The following is a 20,660-nucleotide window of genomic DNA, read 5'->3' on the forward strand; positions in this document are numbered from 1 at the left end:
AATGTGCCTGCCCTCGTCAGATCGCAAATGCAAAGCAGCTTGAGGCTGGGCAAGTACCAGCATGGGAAACTGGCTGGGGATCCCTGGTACCGTTGACGTGCTTTTTGTTTTTATCAAAGCTTACCCTTACGATTTTTTTCCGCTTGAAAAGACCCGCACTGGTGCTAACTATCTGTCAACGGTCACTCTAAGCTGAATGTGCCTGCCCTCGTCAGATCGCTAAATGCAAAGCACCTTGAGGCTGGGCAAGTACCAGCATGGGAGACTGGCTGGGAATCCCTGGTACCGTTGACGTGCTTTTTGTTTTTATCAAAGCTTACCCTTACGATTTTTTTCCGCTTGAAAAGACCCGCACTGGTGCTAACTATCTGTCAATGGTCACTCTAAGCTGAATGTGCCTGCCCTCGTCAGATCGCAAATGCAAAGCAGCTTGAGGCTGGGCAAGTACCAGCATGGGAGTCTGGCTGGGAATCCCTGGTACCGTTGACGTGCTTTTTGTTTTTATCAAAGCTTACCCTTACGATCTTTTTCCGCTTGAAAAGACCCGCACTGGTGCTAACTATCTGTCAATGGTCACTCTAAGCTGGATGTGCCTGCCCTCGTCAGATCGCAAATGCAAAGCAGCTTGAGGCTGGGCAAGTACCAGCATGGGAGACTGGCTGGGAATCCCTGGTACCGTTGACGTGCTTTTTGTTTTTATCAAAGCTTACCCTTACGATTTTTTTCCGCTTGAAAAGACCCGCACTGGTGCTAACTATCTGTCAACGGTTACTCTAAGCTGAATGTGCCTGCCCTCGTCAGATCGCAAATGCAAAGCAGCTTGAGGCTGGGCAAGTATCAGCATGGGAGACTGGCTGGGAATCCCTGGTACCGTTGACGTACTTTTTGTTTTTATCAAAGCTTACCCTTACGATTTTTTTCCGCTTGAAAAGACCCGCACTGATGCTAACTATCTGTCAACGGTCACTCTAAGCTGAATGTACCTGCCCTCGTCAGATCGCAAATGCAAAGCAGCTTGAGGCTGGGCAAGTACCAGCATGGGAGACTGGCTGGGAATCCCTGGTACCGTTGACGTGGTTTTTGTTTTTATCAAAGCTTACCCTTACGATTTTTTTCCGCTTGAAAAGACCCGCACTGGTGCTAACTATCTGTCAATGGTCACTCTAAGCTGAATGTGCCTGCCCTCGTCAGATCGCAAATGCAAAGCAGCTTGAGGCTGGGCAAGTACCAGCATGGGAGACTGGCTGGGAATACCTGGTACCATTGACGTGCTTGTTGTTTTTATCAAAGCTTACCCTTACGATTTTTTTCCGCTTGAAAAGACCCGCACTGGTGCTAACTATCTGTCAACGGTCACTCTAAGCTGAATGTACCTGCCCTCGTCAGATCGCAAATGCAAAGCAGCTTGAGGCTGGGCAAGTACCAGCATGGGTGACTGGCTGGGAATCCCTGGTACCGTTGACGTGCTTTTTGTTTTTATCAAAGCTTACCCTTACGATTTTTTTCCGCTTGAAAAGACCCGCACTGGTGCTAACTATCTGTCAACGGTCACTCTAAGCTGAATGTGCCTGCCCTCGTCAGATCGCAAATGCAAAGCAGCTTGAGGCTGGGCAAGTACCAGCATGGGAGAATGGCTGGGAATCCCTGGTACCGTTAACGTGCTTTTTGTTTTTATCAAAGCTTACCCTTACAATTTTTTGCCGCTTGAAAAGACCCAAATTTGTGCTACAGACCTATCTGTCAATTACTTCTTTATGCTGAATGGTCCTGCCCTCGTCAGATCGCAAATGCTGAGCTACTTGAGGCTGGGCAAGTACCAGCATGGGAGACTGGCTGGGAATTCCTGGTACCGTTGACATGCTTTTTAGTTTTCATCAAAGCTTTGTATTACGATTCTCTTCCTCTTGAAAAAACTTGCGGAGTTGCTAACAATCCATCAATGGCCGCACTAAGCTCAATGTTCCTGCCTTCGTCAGATCACAAATGCAAAGTAGCTTGAGGCTGGGCAAGTATCAGCTTGGTAGACTGGCAGGGAATCCCTGGCACGGTTCCCACATTGTTTTGTTTTTATCAAAGCTTACACTTACGATTTTTTCCGCTTGAAAAGACCCGCACAGGTGCTAACTGTCTGTCAATGGCCACTCTAAGCTGAATGTGCCTGCCCTCGTCAGATCGCAAATGCAAAGCAGCTTGAGGCTGGGCAAGTACCAGTATGGGAGACTGGCTGGGAATCCCTGGTGCCATTGACGTTTCTTTTTTTTTCATCAAAGCTTACCCTTACGATTCTATTCCTCTTGAAAAGGCCCGCAGAGTTGCTCACTACCTGTCAATGGCCACTCTAAGCTGAATGTGCCTGCTCTCGTCAGATCGCAAATGCAAAGCAGCTTGAGGCTGGGCAAGTACCAGCATGGGAGACTGGCTGGGAATCCCTGGTACCGTTGACGTGCTTTTTGTTTTTATCAAAGCTTACCCTTACGATTTTTTGCCGCTTGAAAAGACCCGCACTGGTGCTAACTATCTGTCAATGGTCACTCTAAGCTGAATGTGCTTGTCCTCGTCAGATCGCAAATGCAAAGCAGCTTGAGGCTGGGCAAGTACCAGCAAGGGAGACTGGCTGGGAATCCCTGGTACCGTTGACGTGCTTTTTGTTTTTATCAAAGCTTACCCTTACAATTTTTTGCCGCTTGAAAAGACCCAAATTTGTGCTACAGACCTATCTGTCAATTACTTCTTTATGCTGAATGGGCCTGCCCTCGTCAGATCGCAAATGCTGAGCTACTTGAGGCTGGGCAAGTACCAGCATGGGAGACTGGCTGGGAATTCCTGGTACCGTTGACATGCTTTTTAGTTTTCATCAAAGCTTTGTATTACGATTCTCTTCCTCTTGAAAAAACTTGCGGAGTTGCTAACAATCCATCAATGGCCGCACTAAGCTCAATGTTCCTGCCTTCGTCAGATCACAAATGCAAAGTAGCTTGAGGCTGGGCAAGTATCAGCTTGGTAGACTGGCAGGGAATCCCTGGCACGGTTCCCACATTGTTTTGTTTTTATCAAAGCTTACACTTACGATTTTTTCCGCTTGAAAAGACCCGCACAGGTGCTAACTGTCTGTCAATGGCCACTCTAAGTTGAATGTGCTTGCCCTCGTCAGATCGCAAATGCAAAGCAGCTTGAGGCTGGGCAAGTACCAGCATGGGAGACTGGCTAGGAATCCTTGGTGCCATTGACGTTTCTTTTTTTTTCATCAAAGCTTACCCTTACGATTCTATTCCTCTTGAAAAGGCCCGCAGAGTTGATCACTATCTGTCAATGGCCACTCTAAGCTGAAAGTGCCTGCTCTCGTCAGATTGCAAATGCTAAGCAGCTTGAGGCTGGGCAAGTACCAGCATGGGAGACTGGCTGGGAATCCCTGGTACCGCTGACGTGCTTTTTGTTTTTATCAAAGCTTACCCTTACGATTTTTTTCCGCTTGAAAAGACCTGCACTGGTGCTAACGATCTGTCAATGGTCACTCTAAGCTGAATGTGCCTGCCCTCGTCAGATCGCAAATGCAAAGCAGCTTGAGGCTGGGCAAGTACCAGCATGGGAGACTGGCTGGGAATCCCTGGTACCGTTGACGTGCTTTTTGTTTTTATCAAAGCTTAACCTTACGATTTTTTTCCGCTTGAAAAGACCCGCACTGGTGCTAACTATCTGTCAATGGTCACTCTAAGCTGAATGTGCCTGCCCTCGTCAGATCGCAAATGCAAAGCAGCTTGAGGCTGGGCAAGTACCAGCATGGGAGACTGGCTGGGAATCCCTGGTACCGTTGACGTGCTTTTTGTTTTTATCAAAGCTTACCCTTACGATTTTTTTCCGCTTGAAAAGACCCGCACTGGTGCTAACTATCTGTCAACGGTCACTCTAAGCTGAATGTGCCTGCCCTCGTCAGATCGCAAATGCAAAGCAGCTTGAGGCTGGGCAAGTACCAGCATGGGAGACTGGCTGGGAATCCCTGGTACCGTTAATGTGCTTTTTGTTTTTATCAAAGCTTACCCTTACGATTTTTTGCCGCTTGAAAAGACCCGCACTGGTGCTGACTATCTGTCAATGGTCACTCTAAGCTGAATGTGCCTGTCCTCGTCAGATCGCAAATGCAAAGCAGCTTGAGGCTGGGCAAGTACCAGCAAGGGAGACTGGCTGGGAATCCCTGGTACCGTTGATGTGCTTTTTGTTTTTATCAAAGCTTACCCTTACAATTTTTTGCCGCTTGAAAAGACCCAAATTTTTGCTACAGACCTATCTGTCAATTACTTCTTTATGCTGAATGGGCCTGCCCTCGTCAGATCGCAAATGCTGAGCTACTTGAGGCTGGGCAAGTACCAGCATGGGAGACTGGCTGGGAATTCCTGGTACCGTTGACATGCTTTTTAGTTTTCATCAAAGCTTTGTATTACGATTCTCTTCCTCTTGAAAAAACTTGCGGAGTTGCTAACAATCCATCAATGGCCGCACTAAGCTCAATGTTCCTGCCTTCGTCAGATCACAAACGCAAAGTAGCTTGAGGCTGGGCAAGTATCAGCTTGGTAGACTGGCAGGGAATCCTTGGCACGGTTCCCACATTGTTTTGTTTTTATCAAAGCTTACACTTACGATTTTTTCCGCTTGAAAAGACCCGCACAGGTGCTAACTGTCTGTCAATGGCCACTCTAAGCTGAATGTGCCTCCCCTTGTCAGATTGCAAATGCAAAGCAGCTTGAGGCTGGGCAAGCACCAGCATGGGAGACTGGCTGGGAATCCCTGGTGCCATTGACGTTTCTTTTTTTTTTCATCAAAGCTTACCCTTACGATTCTATTCCTCTTGAAAAGGCCCGCAGAGTTGCTCACTATCTGTCAATGGCCACTCTAAGCTGAATGTGCCTGCTCTCGTCAGATTGCAAATGCTAAGCAGCTTGAGGCTGGACAAGTACCAGCATGGGAGACTGGCTGGGAATCCCTGGTACCGCTGACGTGCTTTTTGTTTTTATCAAAGCTTACCCTTACGATTTTTTTCCGCTTGAAAAGACCCGCACTGGTGCTAACGATCTGTCAATGGTCACTCTAAGCTGAATGTGCCTGCCCTCGTCAGATCGCAAATGCAAAGCAGCTTGAGGCTGGGCAAGTACCAGCATGGGAGACTGGCTGGGAATCCCTGGTACCGTTGACGTGCTTTTTGTTTTTATCAAAGCTTACCCTTACGATTTTTTTCCGCTTGAAAAGACCCGCACTGGTGCTAACGATCTGTCAATGGTCACTCTAAGCTGAATGTGCCTGCCCTCGTCAGATCGCAAAAGCAAAGCAGCTTGAGGCTTGGCAAGTACCAGCATGGGAGACTGGCTGGGAATCCCTGGTACCGCTGACGTGCTTTTTGTTTTTATCAAAGCTTACCCTTACGATTTTTTTCCGCTTGAAAAGACCCGCACTGGTGCTAACTATCTGTCAATGGTCACTCTAAGCTGAATGTGCCTGCCCTCGTCAGATCGCAAATGCAAAGCAGCTTGAGGCTGGGCAAGTACCAGCATGGGAGACTGGCTGGGAATCCCTGGTACCGTTGACGTGCTTTTTGTTTTTATCAAAGCTTACCCTTACGATTTTTTTCCGCTTGAAAAGACCCGCACTGTTGCTAACTATCTGTCAACGGTCACTCTAAGCTGAATGTGCCTGCCCTCGTCAGATCGCAAATGCAAAGCAGCTTGAGGCTGGGCAAGTACCAGCAAGGGAGTCTGGCTGAGAATCCCTGGTAACGTTGACGTGCTTTTTGTTTTTATCAAAGCTTACCCTTACAATTTTTTGCCGCTTGAAAAGACCCAAATTTGTGCTACAGACCTATCTGGCAATTACTTCTTTATGCTGAATGGGCCTGCCCTCGTCAGATCGCAAATGCTGAGCTACTTGAGGCTGGGCAAGTACCAGCATGGGAGACTGGCTGGGAATTCCTGGTACCGTTGACATGCTTTTTAGTTTTCATCAAAGCTTTGTATTACGATTCTCTTCCTCTTGAAAAAACTTGCGGAGTTGCTAACAATCCATCAATGGCCGCACTAAGCTCAATGTTCCTGCCTTCGTCAGATCACAAATGCAAAGTAGCTTGAGGCTGGGCAAGTATCAGCTTGGTAGACTGGCAGGGAATCCCTGGCACGGTTCCCACATTGTTTTGTTTTTATCAAAGCTTACACTTACGATTTTTTCCGCTTGAAAAGACCCGCACAGGTGCTAACTGTCTGTCAATGGCCACTCTAAGCTGAATGTGCCTGCCCTCGTCAGATCGCAAATGCAAAGCAGCTTGAGGCTGGGCAAGTACCAGCATGGGAGACTGGCTGGGAATCCCTGGTGCCATTGACGTTTCTTTTTTTTTCATCAAAGCTTACCCTTACGATTCTATTCCTCTTGAAAAGGCCCGCAGAGTTGCTCACTATCTGTCAATGGCCACTCTAAGCTGAATGTGCCTGCTCTCATCAGATCGCAAATGCTAAGCAGCTTGAGGCTGGGCAAGTTCCAGCATGGGAGACTGGCTGGGAATCCCTGGTACCGTTGAAGTGCTTTTTGTTTTTATCAAAGCTTACCCTTACGATTTTTTTCCGCTTGAAAAGACCCGCACTGGTGCTAACGATCTGTCAATGGTCACTCTAAGCTGAATGTTTTTGCCCTCGTCAGATCGCAAATGCAAAGCAGCTTGAGGCTGGGCAAGTACCAGCATGGGAGACTGGCTGGGAATCCCTGGTACCGTTGACGTGCTTTTTGTTTTTATCAAAGCTTACCCTTACGATTTTTTTCCGCTTGAAAAGACCCGCACTGGTGCTAACTATCTGTCAATGGTCACTCTAAGCTGAATGTGCCTGCCCTCGTCAGATCGCAAATGCAAAGCAGCTTGAGGCTGGGCAAGTACCAGCATGGGAGACTGGCTGGGAATCCCTGGTACCGTTGACGTGCTTTTTGTTTTTATCAAAGCTTACCCTTACGATTTTTTTTCCGCTTGAAAAGACCCGCACTGGTGCTAACTGTCTGTCAACGGTCACTCTAAGCTGAATGTGCCTGCCCTCGTCAGATCGCAAATGCAAAGCAGCTTGAGGCTGGGCAAGTACCAGCATGGGAGACTGGCTGGGAATCCCTGGTACCGTTGACATGCTTTTTGTTTTTATCAAAGCTTACCCTTACGATTTTTTTCCGCTTGAAAAGACCCGCACTGGTGATAACTATCTGTCAACGGTCACTCTAAGCTGAATGTACCTGCCCTCGTCAGATCGCAAATGCAAAGCAGCTTGAGGCTGGGCAAGTACCAGCATGGGAGACTGGCTGGGAATCCCTGGTACCGTTAACGTGCTTTTTGTTTTTATCAAAGCTTACCCTTACGATTTTTTGCCGCTTGAAAAGACCCAAATTTGTGCTACAGACCTATCTGTCAATTACTTCTTTATGCTGAATGGGCCTGCCCTCGTCAGATCGCAAATGCTGAGCTACTTGAGGCTGGGCAAGTACCAGCATGGGAGACTGGCTGGGAATTCCTGGTACCGTTGACATGCTTTTTAGTTTTCATCAAAGCTTTGTATTACGATTCTCTTCCTCTTGAAAAAACTTGCGGAGTTGCTAACAATCCATCAATGGCCGCACTAAGCTCAATGTTCCTGCCTTCGTCAGATCACAAATGCAAAGTAGCTTGAGGCTGGGCAAGTATCAGCTTGGTAGACTGGCAGGGAATCCCTGGCACGGTTCCCACATTGTTTTGTTTTTATCAAAGCTTACACTTACGATTTTTTCCGCTTGAAAAGACCCGCACAGGTGCTAACTGTCTGTCAATGGCCACTCTAAGCTGAATGTGCCTGCCCTCGTCAGACCGCAAATGCAAAGCAGCTTGAGGCTGGGCAAGTACCAGCATGGGAGACTGGCTAGGAATCCTTGGTGCCATTGACGTTTCTTTTTTTTTCATCAAAGCTTACCCTTACGATTCTATTCCTCTTGAAAAGGCCCGCAGAGTTGCTCACTATCTGTCAATGGCCACTCTAAGCTGAATGTGCCTGCTCTCGTCAGATCGCAAATGCAAAGCAGCTTGAGGCTGGGCAAGTACCAGCATGGGAGACTGGCTGGGAATCCCTGGTACCGCTGACGTGCTTTTTGTTTTTATCAAAGCTTACCCTTACGATTTTTTTCCGCTTGAAAAGACCCGCACTGGTGCTAACGATCTGTCAATGGTCACTCTAAGCTGAATGTGCCTGCCCTCGTCAGATCGCAAATGCAAAGCAGCTTGAGGCTGGGCAAGTACCAGAATGGGAGACTGGCTGGGAATCCCTGGTACCGTTGACGTGCTTTTTGTTTTTATCAAAGCTTACCCTTACGATTTTTTTCCGCTTGAAAAGACCCGCACTGGTGCTAACTATCTGTCAATGGTAACTCTAAGCTGAATGTGCCTGCCCTCGTCAGATCGCAAATGCAAAGCAGCTTGAGGCTGGGCAAGTACCAGCATGGGAGACTGGCTGGGAATCCCTGGTACCGTTGACGTGCTTTTTGTTTTTATCAAAGCTTACCCTTACGATTTTTTTCCGCTTGAAAAGACCCGCACTGGTGCTAACTATCTGTCAACGGTCACTCTAAGCTGAATGTGCCTGCCCTCGTCAGATCGCAAATGCAAAGCAGCTTGAGGCTGGGCAAGTACCAGCATGGGAGACTGGCTGGGAATCCCTGGTACAGTTGACGTGCTTTTTGTTTTTATCAAAGCTTACCCTTACGATTTTTTTCCGCTTGAAAAGACCCGCACTGGTGCTTACTATCTGTCAACGGTCACTCTAAGCTGAATGTACCTGCCCTCGTCAGATCGCAAATGCAAAGCAGCTTGAGACTGGGCAAGTACCAGCATGGGAGACTGGCTGGCAATCCCTGGTACCGTTAACGTGCTTTTTGTTTTTATCAAAGCTTACCCTTACGATTTTTTGCCGCTTGAAAAGACCCGCACTGGTGCTAACTATCTGTCAATGGTCACTCTAAGCTCAATGTGCCTGTCCTCGTCAGATCGCAAATGCAAAGCAGCTTGAGGCTGGGCAAGTACCAGCAAGGGAGACTGGCTGGGAATCCCTGGTACCGTTGACGTGCTTTTTGTTTTTATCAAAGCTTACCCTTACAATTTTTTGCCGCTTGAAAAGACCCAAATTTGTGCTACAGACCTATCTGTCAATTACTTCTTTATGCTGAATGGGCCTGCCCTCGTCAGATCGCAAATGCCGAGCTACTTGAGGCTGGGCAAGTACCAGCATGGGAGACTGGCTGGGAATTCCTGGTACAGTTGACATGCTTTTTAGTTTTCATCAAAGCTTTGTATTACGATTCTCTTCCTCTTGAAAAAACTTGCGGAGTTGCTAACAATCCATCAATGGCCGCACTAAGCTCAATGTTCCTGCCTTCGTCAGATCACAAATGCAAAGTAGCTTGAGGCTGGGCAAGTATCAGCTTGGTAGACTGGCAGGGAATCCCTGGCACGGTTCCCACATTGTTTTGTTTTTATCAAAGCTTACCCTTACGATTTTTTTCCGCTTGAAAAGACCCGCACTGGTGCTAACGATCTGTCAATGGTCACTCTAAGCTGAATGTGCCTGCCCTCGTCAGATCGCAAATGCTAAGCTGCTTGAGGCTGGGCAAGTACCAGCATGGGAGACTGGCTGGGAATCCCTGGTACCGCTGACGTGCTTTTTGTTTTTATCAAAGCTTACCCTTACGATTTTTTTCCGCTTGAAAAGACCCGCACTGGTGCTAACGATCTGTCAATGGTCACTCTCAGCTGAATGTGCCTGCCCTCGTCAGATCGCAAATGCAATGCAGCTTGAGGCCGGGCAAGTACCAGAATGGGAGACTGGCTGGGAATCCCTGGTACCGTTGACGTGCTTTTTGTTTTTATCAAAGCTTACCCTTACGATTTTTTTCCGCTTGAAAAGACCCGCACTGGTGCTAACTATCTGTCAGTGGTCACTCTAAGCTGAATGTGCCTGCCCTCGTCAGATCGCAAATGCAAAGCAGCTTGAGGCTGGGCAAGTACCAGCATGGGAGACTGGCTGGGAATCCCTGGTACCGTTGACGTGCTTTTTGTTTTTATCAAAGCTTACCCTTACGATTTTTTTCCGCTTGAAAAGACCCGCACTGGTGCTAACTATCTGTCAACGGTCACTCTAAGCTGAATGTGCCTGCCCTCGTCAGATCGCAAATGCAAAGCAGCTTGAGGCTGGGCAAGTACCAGCATGGGAGACTGGCTGGGAATCCCTGGTACAGTTGACGTGCTTTTTGTTTTTATCAAAGCTTAACCTTACGATTTTTTTCCGCTTGAAAAGACCCGCACTGGTGCTAACTATCTGTCAACGGTCACTCTAAGCTGAATGTACCTGCCCTCGTCAGATCGCAAATGCAAAGCAGCTTGAGGCTGGGCAAGTACCAGCATGGGAGACTGGCTGGCAATCCCTGGTACCGTTAACGTGGTTTTTGTTTTTATCAAAGCTTACCCTTACGATTTTTTGCCGCTTGAAAAGACCCGCACTGGTGCTAACTATCTGTCAATGGTCACTCTAAGCTGAATGTGCCTGTCCTCGTCAGATCGCAAATGCAAAGCAGCTTGAGGCTGGGCAAGTACCAGCAAGGGAGACTGGCTGGGAATCCCTGGTACGGTTGACGTGCTTTTTGTTTTTATCAAAGCTTACCCTTACAATTTTTAGCCGCTTGAAAAGACCCAAATTTGTGCTACAGACCTATCTGTCAATTAATTCTTTATGCTGAATGGGCCTGCCCTCGTCAGATCGCAAATGCTGAGCTACTTGAGGCTGGGCAAGTACCAGCATGGGAGACTGGCTGGGAATTCCTGGTACCGTTGACATGCTTTTTAGTTTTCATCAAAGCTTTGTATTACGATTCTCTTCCTCTTGAAAAAACTTGCGGAGTTGCTAACATTCCATCAATGGCCGCACTAAGCTCAATGTTCCTGCCTTCGTCAGATCACAAATGCAAAGTAGCTTGAGGCTGGGCAAGTATCAGCTTGGTAGACTGGCAGGGAATCCCTGGCACGGTTCCCACATTGTTTTGTTTTTATCAAAGCTTACACTTACGATTTTTTCCGCTTGAAAAGACCCGCACAGGTGCTAACTGTCTGTCAATGGCCACTCTAAGCTGAATGTGCCTGCCCTCGTCAGATCGCAAATGCAAAGCAGCTTGAGGCTGGGCAAGTACCAGCATGGGAGACTGGCTGGGAATCCCTGGTGCCATTGACGTTTCTTTATTTTTCATCAAAGCTTACCCTTACGATTCTATTCCTCTTGAAAAGGCCCGCAGAGTTGCTCACTATCTGTCAATGGCCACTCTAAGCTGAATGTGCCTGCTCTCGTCAGATCGCAAATGCTAAGCTGCTTGAGGCTGGGCAAGTACCAGCATGGGAGACTGGCTGGGAATCCCTGGTACCGCTGACGTGCTATTTGTTTTTATCAAAGCTTACCCTTACGATTTTTTTCCGCTTGAAAAGACCCGCACTGGTGCTAACGATCTGTCAATGGTCACTCTAAGCTGAATGTGCCTGCCCTCGTCAGATCGCAAATGCAAAGCAGCTTGAGGCTGGGCAAGTACCAGCATGGGAGACTGGCTGGGAATCCCTGGTACCGTTGACGTGCTATTTGTTTTTATCAAAGCTTACCCTTACGATTTTTTTCCGCTTGAAAAGACCCGCACTGGTGCTAACTATCTGTCAATGGTCACTCTAAGCTGAATGTGCCTGCCCTCGTCAGATCGCAAATGCAAAGCAGCTTGAGGCTGGGCAAGTACCAGCATGGGAGACTGGCTGGGAATCCCTGGTACCGTTGACGTGCTTTTTGTTTTTATCAAAGCTTACCCTTACGATTTTTTTCCGCTTGAAAAGACCCGCACTGGTGCTAACTATCTGTCAACGGTCACTCTAAGCTGAATGTGCTTGCCCTCGTCAGATCGCAAATGCAAAGCAGCTTGAGGCTGGGCAAGTACCAGCATGGGAGACTGGCTGGGAATCCCTGGTACCGTTGACGTGCTTTTTGTTTTTATCAAAGCTTACCCTTACGATTTTTTTCCGCTTGAAAAGACCCGCACTGGTGCTAACTATCTGTCAATGGTCACTGTAAGCTGAATGTGCCTGCCCTCGTCAGACCGCAAATGCAAAGCAGCTTGAGGCTGGGCAAGTACCAGCATGGGAGACTGGCTGGGAATGCCTGGTACCGTTGACGTGCTTTTTGTTTTTATCAAAGCTTACCCTTACGATTTTTTTCCGCTTGAAAAGACCCGCACTGGTGCTAACTCTCTGTCAATGGTCACTCTAAGCTGAATGTGTCTGCCCTCGTCAGATCGCAAATGCAAAGCAGCTTGAGGCTGGGCAAGTACCAGCATGGGAGACTGGCTGGGAATCCCTGGTACCGTTAATGTGCTTTTTGTTTTTATCAAAGCTTACCCTTACGATTTTTTGCCGCTTGAAAAGACCCAAATTTGTGCTACAGACCTATCTGTCAATTACTTCTTTATGCTGAATGGGCCTGCCCTCGTCAGATCGCAAATGCTGAGCTACTTGAGGCTGGGCAAGTACCAGCATGGGAGACTGGCTGGGAATTCCTGGTACCGTTGACATGCTTTTTAGTTTTCATCAAAGCTTTGTATTACGATTCTCTTCCTCTTGAAAAAACTTGCGGAGTTGCTAACAATCCATCAATGGCGGCACTAAGCTCAATGTTCCTGCCTTCGTCAGATCACAAATGCAAAGTAGCTTGAGGCTGGGCAAGTATCAGCTTGGTAGACTGGCAGGGAATCCCTGGCACGGTTCCCACATTGTTTTGTTTTTATCAAAGCTTACACTTACGATTTTTTCCGCTTGAAAAGACCCGCACAGGTGCTAACTGTCTGTCAATGGCCACTCTAAGCTAAATGTGCCTGCCCTCGTCAGATCGCAAATGCAAAGCAGCTTGAGGCTGGGCAAGTACCAGCATGGGAGACTGGCTAGGAATCCTTGGTGCCATTGACGTTTCTTTTTTTTTCATCAAAGCTTACCCTTACGATTCTATTCCTCTTGAAAAGGCCCGCAGAGTTGCTCACTATCTGTCAATGGCCACTCTAAGCTGAATGTGCCTGCTCTTGTCAGATCGCAAATGCTAAGCAGCTTGAGGCTGGGCAAGTACCAGCATGGGAGACTGGCCGGGAATCTCTGGTACCGCTGACGTGCTTTTTGTTTTTATCAAAGCTTACCCTTACGATTTTTTTCCGCTTGAAAAGACCCGCACTGGTGCTAACGATCTGTCAATGGTCACTCTAAGCTGAATGTGCCTGCCCTCGTCAGATCGCAATTGCAAAGCAGCTTGAGGCTGGGCAAGTACCAGCATGGGAGACTGGCTGGGAATCCCTGGTACCGTTGACGTGCTTTTTGTTTTTATCAAAGATTACCCTTACGATTTTTTTCTGCTTGAAAAGACCCGCACTGGTGCTAACTATCTGTCAATGGTCACCCTAAGCTGAATGTGCCTGCCCTCGTCAGATCGCAAATGCAAAGCATCTTGAGGCTGGGCAAGTACCAGCATGGGAGACTGGCTGGGAATCCCTGGTACCGTTGACGTGCTTTTTGTTTTTATCAAAGCTTACCCTTACGATTTTTTTCCGCTTGAAAAGACCCGCACTGGTGCTAACTATCTGTCAACGGTCACTCTAAGCTGAATGTGCCTGCCCTCGTCAGATAACAAATGCAAAGCAGCTTGAGGCTGGGCAAGTACCAGCATGGGAGACTGGCTGGGAATCCCTGGTACCGTTGACGTGCTTTTTGTTTTTATCAAAGCTTACCCTTACGATTTTTTTCCGCTTGAAAAGACCCGCACTGGTGCTAACTATCTGTCAACGGTCACTCTGAGCTGAATGTGCCTGCCCTCGTCAGATCGCAAATGCAAAGCAGCTTGAGGCTGGGCAAGTACCAGCATGGGAGACTGGCTGGGAATCCCTGGTACCGTTAACGTGCTTTTTGTTTTTATCAAAGCTTACCCTTACGATTTTTTGCCGCTTGAAAAGACCCGCACTGGTGCTAACTATCTGTCAATGGTCACTCTAAGCTGAATGTGCCTGCCCTCATCAGATCTCAAATGCAAAGCAGCTTGAGGCTGGGCAAGTACCAGCATGGGAGACTGGCTGGGAATCCCTGGTACCGTTGACGTGCTTTTTGTTTTTATCAAAGCTTACCTTTACGATTTTTTTCCGCTTGAAAAGACCCGCACTGGTGCTAACTATCTGTCAACGGTCACTCTAAGCTGAATGTGCCTGCCCTCGTCAGATCGCAAATGCAAAGCAGCTTGAGGCTGGGCAAGTACCAGCATGGGAGACTGGCTGGGAATCCCTGGTACCGTTGACGTGCTTTTTGTTTTTATCAAAGCTTACCCTTACGATTTTTTTCCGCTTGAAAAGACCCGCACTGGTGCTAACTATCTGTCAACGGTCACTCTGAGCTGAATGTGCCTGCCCTCGTCAGATCGCAAATGCAAAGCAGCTTGAGGCTGGGCAAGTACCAGCATGGGAGACTGGCTGGGAATCCCTGGTACCGTTAACGTGCTTTTTGTTTTTATCAAAGCTTACCCTTACGATTTTTTGCCGCTTGAAAAGACCCGCACTGGTGCTAGCTATCTGTCAACGGTCACTCTAAGCTGAATGTTCCTGTCCTCGTCAGATCGCAAAGGCAAAGCAGCTTGAGGCTGGGCAAGTACCAGCAAGGGAGACTGGTTGGGAATCCCTGGTACCGTTGACGTGCTTTTTGTTTTTATCAAAGCTTACCCTTACAATTTTTTGCCGCTTGAAAAGACCCAAATTTGTGCTACAGACCTATCTGTCAATTACTTCTTTATGCTGAATGGGCCTGCCCTCGTCAGATCGCAAATGCTGAGCTATTTGAGGCTGGGCAAGTACCAGCATGGGAGACTGGCTGGGAATTCCTGGTACCGTTGACATGCTTTTTAGTTTTCATCAAAGCTTTGTATTACGATTCTCTTCCTCTTGAAAAAACTTGCGGAGTTGCTAACAATCCATCAATGGCTGCACTAAGCTCAATGTTCCTGCCTTCGTCAGATCACAAATGCAAAGTAGCTTGAGGCTGGGCAAGTATCAGCTTGGTAGACTGGCAGGGAATCCCTGGCACGGTTCCCACATTGTTTTGTTTTTATCAAAGCTTACACTTACGATTTTTTCCGCTTGAAAAGACCCGCACAGGTGCTAACTGTCTGTCAATGGCCACTCTAAGCTGAATGTGCCTGCCCTCGTCAGATCGCAAATGCAAAGCAGCTTGAGGCTGGGCAAGTACCAGCATGGGAGGCTGGCTGGGAATCCCTGGTGCCATTGACGTTTCTTTTTTTTTCATCAAAGCTTACCCTTACGATTCTATTCCTCTTGAAAAGGCCCGCAGAGTTGTTCACTATCTGTCAATGGCCACTCTAAGCTGAATGTGCCTGCTCTCGTCAGATCGCAAATGCTAAGCAGCTTGAGGCTGGGCAAGTACCAGCATGGGAGACTGGCTGGGAATCCCTGGTACCGCTGACGTGCTTTTTGTTTTTATCAAAGCTTACCCTTACGATTTTTTTCCGCTTGAAAAGACCCGCACTGGTGCTAACGATCTGTCAATGGTCACTCTAAGCTGAATGTGCCTGCCCTCGTCAGATCGCAAATGCAAAGCAGCTTGAGGCTGGGCAAGTACCAGCATGGGAGACTAGCTGGGAATCCCTGGTACCGTTGACGTGCTTTTTGTTTTTATCAAAGCTTACCCTTACGATTTTTTTCCGCTTGAAAAGACCCGCACTGGTGCTAACTATCTGTCAACGGTCACTCTAAGCTGAATGTGGCTGCCCTCGTCAGATCGCAAATGCAAAGCAGCTTGAGGCTGGGCAAGTACCAGCATGGGAGACTGGCTGGGAATCCCTGGTACAGTTGACGTGCTTTTTGTTTTTATCAAAGCTTACCCTTACGATTTCTTTCCGCTTGAAAAGACCCGCACTGGTGCTAACTATCTGTTAACGGTCACTCTAAGCTGAATGTGCCTGCCTTCGTCAGATCGCAAATGCAAAGCAGCTTGAGGCTGGGCAAGTACCAGCATGGGAGACTGGCTGGGAATCCCTGGTACCATTAACGTGCTTTTTGTTTTTATCAAGCTTACCCTTACGATTTTTTTCCGCTTGAAAAGACCCGCACTGGTGCTAACTATCTGTCAACGGTCACTCTAAGCTGAATGTGCCTGCCTTCGTCAGATCGCAAATGCAAAGCAGCTTGAGGCTGGGCAAGTACCAGCAAGGGAGACTGGCTGGGAATCCCTGGTACCGTTGACGTGCTTTTTGTTTTTATCAAAGCTTACCCTTACAATTTTTTGCCGCTTGAAAAGACCCAAATTTGTGCTACAGACCTATCTGTCAATTACTTCTTTATGCTGAATGGGCCTGCCCTCGTCAGATCGCAAATGCTGAGCTACTTGAGGCTGGGCAAGTACCAGCATGGGAGACTGGCTGGGAATTCCTGGTACCGTTGACATGCTTTTTAGTTTTCATCAAAGCTTTGTATTACGATTCTCTTCCTCTTGAAAAAACTTGCGGAGTTGCTAACAATCCATCAATGGCTGCACTAAGCTCAATGTTCCTGCCTTCGTCAGATCACAAATGCAAAGTAGCTTGAGGCTGGGCAAGTATCAGCTTGGTAGACTGGCTGGGAATCCCTGGCACGGTTCCCACATTGTTTTGTTTTTATCAAAGCTTACACTTACGATTTTTTCCGCTTGAAAAGACCCGCACAGGTGCTAACTGTCTGTCAATGGCAACTCTAAGCTGAATGTGCCTGCCCTCGTCAGATCGCAAATGCAAAGCAGCTTGAGGCTGGGCAAGTACCAGCATGGGAGACTGGCTGGGAATCCCTGGTGCCATTGACGTTTCTTTTTTTTTCATCAAAGCTTACCCTTACGATTCTATTCCTCTTGAAAAGGCCCGCAGAGTTGTTCACTATCTGTCAATGGCCACTCTAAGCTGAATGTGCCTGCTCTCGTCAGATCGCAAATGCTAAGCAGCTTGAGGCTGGGCAAGTACCAGCATGGGAGACTGGCTGGGAATCCCTGGTACCGCTGACGTGCTTTTTGTTTTTATCAAAGCTTACCCTTACGATTTTTTTTCCGCTTGAAAAGACCCGCACTGGTGCTAACGATCTGTCAATGGTCACTCTAAGCTGAATGTGCCTGCCCTCGTCAGATCGCAAATGCAAAGCAGCTTGAGGCTGGGCAAGTACCAGCATGGGAGACTAGCTGGGAATCCCTGGTACCGTTGACGTGCTTTTTGTTTTTATCAAAGCTTACCCTTACGATTTTTTTCCGCTTGAAAAGACCCGCACTGGTGCTAACTATCTGTCAATGGTCACTCTAAGCTGAATGTGCCTGCCCTCGTCAGATCGCAAATGCAAAGCAGCTTGAGGCTGGGCAAGTACCAGCATGGGAGACTGGCTGGGAATCCCTGGTACCGTTGACGTGCTTTTTGTTTTTATCAAAGCTTACCCTTACGATTTTTTTCCGCTTGAAAAGACCCGCACTGGTGCTAACTATCTGTCAACGGTCACTCTAAGCTGAATGTGGCTGCCCTCGTCAGATCGCAAATGCAAAGCAGCTTGAGGCTGGGCAAGTACCAGCATGGGAGACTGGCTGGGAATCACTGGTACCGTTGACGTGCTTTTTGTTTTTATCAAAGCTTACCCTTACGATTTCTTTCCGCTTGAAAAGACCCGCACTGGTGCTAACTGTCTGTTAACGGTCACTCTAAGCTGAATGTGCCTGCCTTCGTCAGATCGCAAATGCAAAGCAGCTTGAGGCTGGGCAAGTACCAGCATGGGAGACTGGCTGGGAATCCCTGGTACCATTAACGTGCTTTTTGTTTTTATCAAAGCTTACCCTTACGATTTTTTTCCGCTTGAAAAGACCCGCACTGGTGCTAACTATCTGTCAACGGTCACTCTAAGCTGAATGTGCCTGCCTTCGTCAGATCGCAAATGCAAAGCAGCTTGAGGCTGGGCAAGTACCAGCAAGGGAGACTGGCTGGGAATCCCTGGTACCGTTGACGTGCTTTTTGTTTTTATCAAAGCTTACCCTTACAATTTTTTGCCGCTTGAAAAGACCCAAATTTGTGCTACAGACCTATCTGTCAATTACTTCTTTATGCTGAATGGGCCTGCCCTCGTCAGATCGCAAATGCTGAGCTACTTGAGGCTGGGCAAGTACCAGCATGGGAGACTGGCTGGGAATTCCTGGTACCGTTGACATGATTTTTAGTTTTCATCAAAGCTTTGTATTACGATTCTCTTCCTCTTGAAAAAACTTGCGGAGTTGCTAGCAATCCATCAATGGCCGCACTAAGCTCAATGTTCCTGCCTTCGTCAGATCACAAATGCAAAGTAGCTTGAGGCTGGGCAAGTATCAGCTTGGTAGACTGTCAGGGAATCCCTGGCACGGTTCCCACATTGTTTTGTTTTTATCAAAGCTTACACTTACGATTTTTTCCGCTTGAAAAGACCCGCACAGGTGCTAACTGTCTGTCAATGGCCACTCTAAACTGAATGTGCCTGCCCTCGTCAGATCGCAAATGCAAAGCAGCTTGAGGCTGGGCAAGTACCAGCATGGGAGACTGGCTGGGAATCCCTGGTGCCATTGACGTTTCTTTTTTTTTCATCAAAGCTTACCCTTACGATTCTATTCCTCTTGAAAAGGCCCGCAGAGTTGTTCACTATCTGTCAATGGCCACTCTAAGCTGAATGTGCCTGCTCTCGTCAGATCGCAAATGCTAAGCAGCTTGAGGCTGGGCAAGTACCAGCATGGGAGACTGGCTGGGAATCCCTGGTACCGCTGACGTGCTTTTTGTTTTTATCAAAGCTTACCCTTACGATTTTTTTTCCGCTTGAAAAGACCCGCACTGGTGCTAATGATCTGTCAATGGTCACTCTAAGCTGAATGTGCCTGCCCTCGTCAGATCGCAAATGCAAAGCAGCTTGAGGCTGGGCAAGTACCAGCATGGGAGACTAGCTGGGAATCCCTGGTACCGTTGACGTGCTTTTTGTTTTTATCAAAGCTTACCCTTACGATTTTTTTCCGCTTGAAAAGACCCGCACTGGTGCTAACTATCTGTCAATGGTCACTCTAAGCTGAATGTGCCTGCCCTCGTCAGATCGCAAATGCAAAGCAGCTTGAGGCTGGGCAAGTACCAGCATGGGAGACTGGCTGGGAATCCCTGGTACCGTTGACGTGCTTTTTGTTTTTATCAAAGCTTACCCTTACGATTTTTTTCCGCTTGAAAAGACCCGCACTGGTGCTAACTATCTGTCAACGGTCACTCTAAGCTGAATGTGGCTGCCCTCGTCAGATCGCAAATGCAAAGCAGCTTGAGGCTGGGCAAGTACCAGCATGGGAGACTGGCTGGGAATCCCTGGTACAGTTGACGTGCTTTTTGTTTTTATCAAAGCTTACCCTTACGATTTCTTTCCGCTTGAAAAGACCCGCACTGGTGCTAACTATCTGTTAACGGTCACTCTAAGCTGAATGTGCCTGCCTTCGTCAGATCGCAAATGCAAAGCAGCTTGAGGCTGGGCAAGTACCAGCATGGGAGACTGGCTGGGAATCCCTGGTACCATTAACGTGCTTTTTGTTTTTATCAAGCTTACCCTTACGATTTTTTTCCGCTTGAAAAGACCTGCACTGGTGCTAACTATCTGTCAACGGTCACTCTAAGCTGAATGTGCCTGCCTTCGTCATATCGCAAATGCAAAGCAGCTTGAGGCTGGGCAAGTACCAGCAAGGGAGACTGGCTGGGAATCCCTGGTACCGTTGACGTGCTTTTTGTTTTTATCAAAGCTTACCCTTACAATTTTTTGCCGCTTGAAAAGACCCAAATTTGTGCTACAGACCTATCTGTCAATTACTTCTTTATGCTGAATGGGCCTGCCCTCGTCAGATCGCAAATGCTGAGCTACTTGAGGCTGGGCAAGTACCAGCATGGGAGACTGGCTGGGAATTCCTGGTACCGTTGACATGCTTTTTAGTTTTCATCAAAGCTTTGTATTACGATTCTCTTCCTCTTGAAAAAACTTGCGGAGTTGCTAACAATCCATCAATGGCTGCACTAAGCTTAATGTTCCTGCCTTCGTCAGATCACAAATGCAAAGTAGCTTGAGGCTGGGCAAGTATCAGCTTGGTAGACTGGCAGGGAATCCCTGGCACGGTTCCCACATTGTTTTGTTTTTATCAAAGCTTACACTTACGATTTTTTCCGCTTGAAAAGACCCGCACAGGTGCTAACTGTCTGTCAATGGCCACTCTAAGCTGAATGTGCCTGCCCTCGTCAGATCGCAAATGCAAAGCAGCTTGAGGCTGGGCAAGTACCAGCATGGGAGACTGGCTGGGAATCCCTGGTGCCATTGACGTTTCTTTTTTTTTCATCAAAGCTTACCCTTACGATTCTATTCCTCTTGAAAAGGCCCGCAGAGTTGTTCACTATCTGTCAATGGCCACTCTAAGCTGAATGTGCCTGCTCTCGTCAGATCGCAAATGCTAAGCAGCTTGAGGCTGGGCAAGTACCAGCATGGGAGACTGGCTGGGAATCCCTGGTACCGCTGACGTGCTTTTTGTTTTTATCAAAGCT

The 20,660-nt window shown here is 47.8% G+C and overlaps 31 pseudogenes; all 31 read left to right on the forward strand.

The window, feature by feature from the left end:
* The first annotated feature begins 565 nt into the window (after positions 1–565).
* Positions 566–684, forward strand: LOC138659383 (5S ribosomal RNA; annotated as a pseudogene).
* A 271-nt stretch (positions 685–955) lies between these two features.
* On the forward strand, positions 956–1,074 carry LOC138659695 (5S ribosomal RNA; annotated as a pseudogene).
* Positions 1,075–1,150: 76 nt separating this feature from the next.
* Positions 1,151–1,269, forward strand: LOC138659030 (5S ribosomal RNA; annotated as a pseudogene).
* Positions 1,270–1,345: 76 nt separating this feature from the next.
* Positions 1,346–1,464, forward strand: LOC138659675 (5S ribosomal RNA; annotated as a pseudogene).
* A 666-nt stretch (positions 1,465–2,130) lies between these two features.
* Positions 2,131–2,249, forward strand: LOC138658772 (5S ribosomal RNA; annotated as a pseudogene).
* A 76-nt stretch (positions 2,250–2,325) lies between these two features.
* LOC138659904 (5S ribosomal RNA) lies at positions 2,326–2,444 on the forward strand (annotated as a pseudogene).
* Positions 2,445–3,500: 1,056 nt separating this feature from the next.
* LOC138659250 (5S ribosomal RNA) lies at positions 3,501–3,619 on the forward strand (annotated as a pseudogene).
* Positions 3,620–3,695: 76 nt separating this feature from the next.
* On the forward strand, positions 3,696–3,814 carry LOC138659251 (5S ribosomal RNA; annotated as a pseudogene).
* Positions 3,815–5,066: 1,252 nt separating this feature from the next.
* Positions 5,067–5,185, forward strand: LOC138659252 (5S ribosomal RNA; annotated as a pseudogene).
* A 76-nt stretch (positions 5,186–5,261) lies between these two features.
* Positions 5,262–5,380, forward strand: LOC138659656 (5S ribosomal RNA; annotated as a pseudogene).
* Positions 5,381–5,456: 76 nt separating this feature from the next.
* Positions 5,457–5,575, forward strand: LOC138659253 (5S ribosomal RNA; annotated as a pseudogene).
* A 666-nt stretch (positions 5,576–6,241) lies between these two features.
* On the forward strand, positions 6,242–6,360 carry LOC138658816 (5S ribosomal RNA; annotated as a pseudogene).
* Positions 6,361–6,826: 466 nt separating this feature from the next.
* On the forward strand, positions 6,827–6,945 carry LOC138659254 (5S ribosomal RNA; annotated as a pseudogene).
* A 77-nt stretch (positions 6,946–7,022) lies between these two features.
* Positions 7,023–7,141, forward strand: LOC138659736 (5S ribosomal RNA; annotated as a pseudogene).
* Positions 7,142–7,217: 76 nt separating this feature from the next.
* Positions 7,218–7,336, forward strand: LOC138659523 (5S ribosomal RNA; annotated as a pseudogene).
* An 861-nt stretch (positions 7,337–8,197) lies between these two features.
* LOC138658747 (5S ribosomal RNA) lies at positions 8,198–8,316 on the forward strand (annotated as a pseudogene).
* Positions 8,317–11,133: 2,817 nt separating this feature from the next.
* LOC138658817 (5S ribosomal RNA) lies at positions 11,134–11,252 on the forward strand (annotated as a pseudogene).
* A 271-nt stretch (positions 11,253–11,523) lies between these two features.
* LOC138659255 (5S ribosomal RNA) lies at positions 11,524–11,642 on the forward strand (annotated as a pseudogene).
* Positions 11,643–11,718: 76 nt separating this feature from the next.
* Positions 11,719–11,837, forward strand: LOC138659257 (5S ribosomal RNA; annotated as a pseudogene).
* A 76-nt stretch (positions 11,838–11,913) lies between these two features.
* LOC138659696 (5S ribosomal RNA) lies at positions 11,914–12,032 on the forward strand (annotated as a pseudogene).
* Positions 12,033–14,258: 2,226 nt separating this feature from the next.
* Positions 14,259–14,377, forward strand: LOC138659976 (5S ribosomal RNA; annotated as a pseudogene).
* A 1,056-nt stretch (positions 14,378–15,433) lies between these two features.
* Positions 15,434–15,552, forward strand: LOC138659053 (5S ribosomal RNA; annotated as a pseudogene).
* Positions 15,553–15,628: 76 nt separating this feature from the next.
* LOC138659191 (5S ribosomal RNA) lies at positions 15,629–15,747 on the forward strand (annotated as a pseudogene).
* Positions 15,748–16,997: 1,250 nt separating this feature from the next.
* LOC138659054 (5S ribosomal RNA) lies at positions 16,998–17,116 on the forward strand (annotated as a pseudogene).
* A 77-nt stretch (positions 17,117–17,193) lies between these two features.
* Positions 17,194–17,312, forward strand: LOC138659192 (5S ribosomal RNA; annotated as a pseudogene).
* A 76-nt stretch (positions 17,313–17,388) lies between these two features.
* LOC138659258 (5S ribosomal RNA) lies at positions 17,389–17,507 on the forward strand (annotated as a pseudogene).
* A 1,251-nt stretch (positions 17,508–18,758) lies between these two features.
* Positions 18,759–18,877, forward strand: LOC138659056 (5S ribosomal RNA; annotated as a pseudogene).
* A 77-nt stretch (positions 18,878–18,954) lies between these two features.
* Positions 18,955–19,073, forward strand: LOC138659193 (5S ribosomal RNA; annotated as a pseudogene).
* Positions 19,074–19,149: 76 nt separating this feature from the next.
* LOC138659259 (5S ribosomal RNA) lies at positions 19,150–19,268 on the forward strand (annotated as a pseudogene).
* A 1,055-nt stretch (positions 19,269–20,323) lies between these two features.
* On the forward strand, positions 20,324–20,442 carry LOC138658818 (5S ribosomal RNA; annotated as a pseudogene).
* Positions 20,443–20,518: 76 nt separating this feature from the next.
* Positions 20,519–20,637, forward strand: LOC138659057 (5S ribosomal RNA; annotated as a pseudogene).
* Positions 20,638–20,660: the final 23 nt, after the last annotated feature.

The sequence above is a fragment of the Ranitomeya imitator genome, chromosome 1, assembly GCF_032444005.1.
Source record: "Ranitomeya imitator isolate aRanImi1 chromosome 1, aRanImi1.pri, whole genome shotgun sequence".
NCBI lineage: Eukaryota > Metazoa > Chordata > Amphibia > Anura > Dendrobatidae > Ranitomeya > Ranitomeya imitator.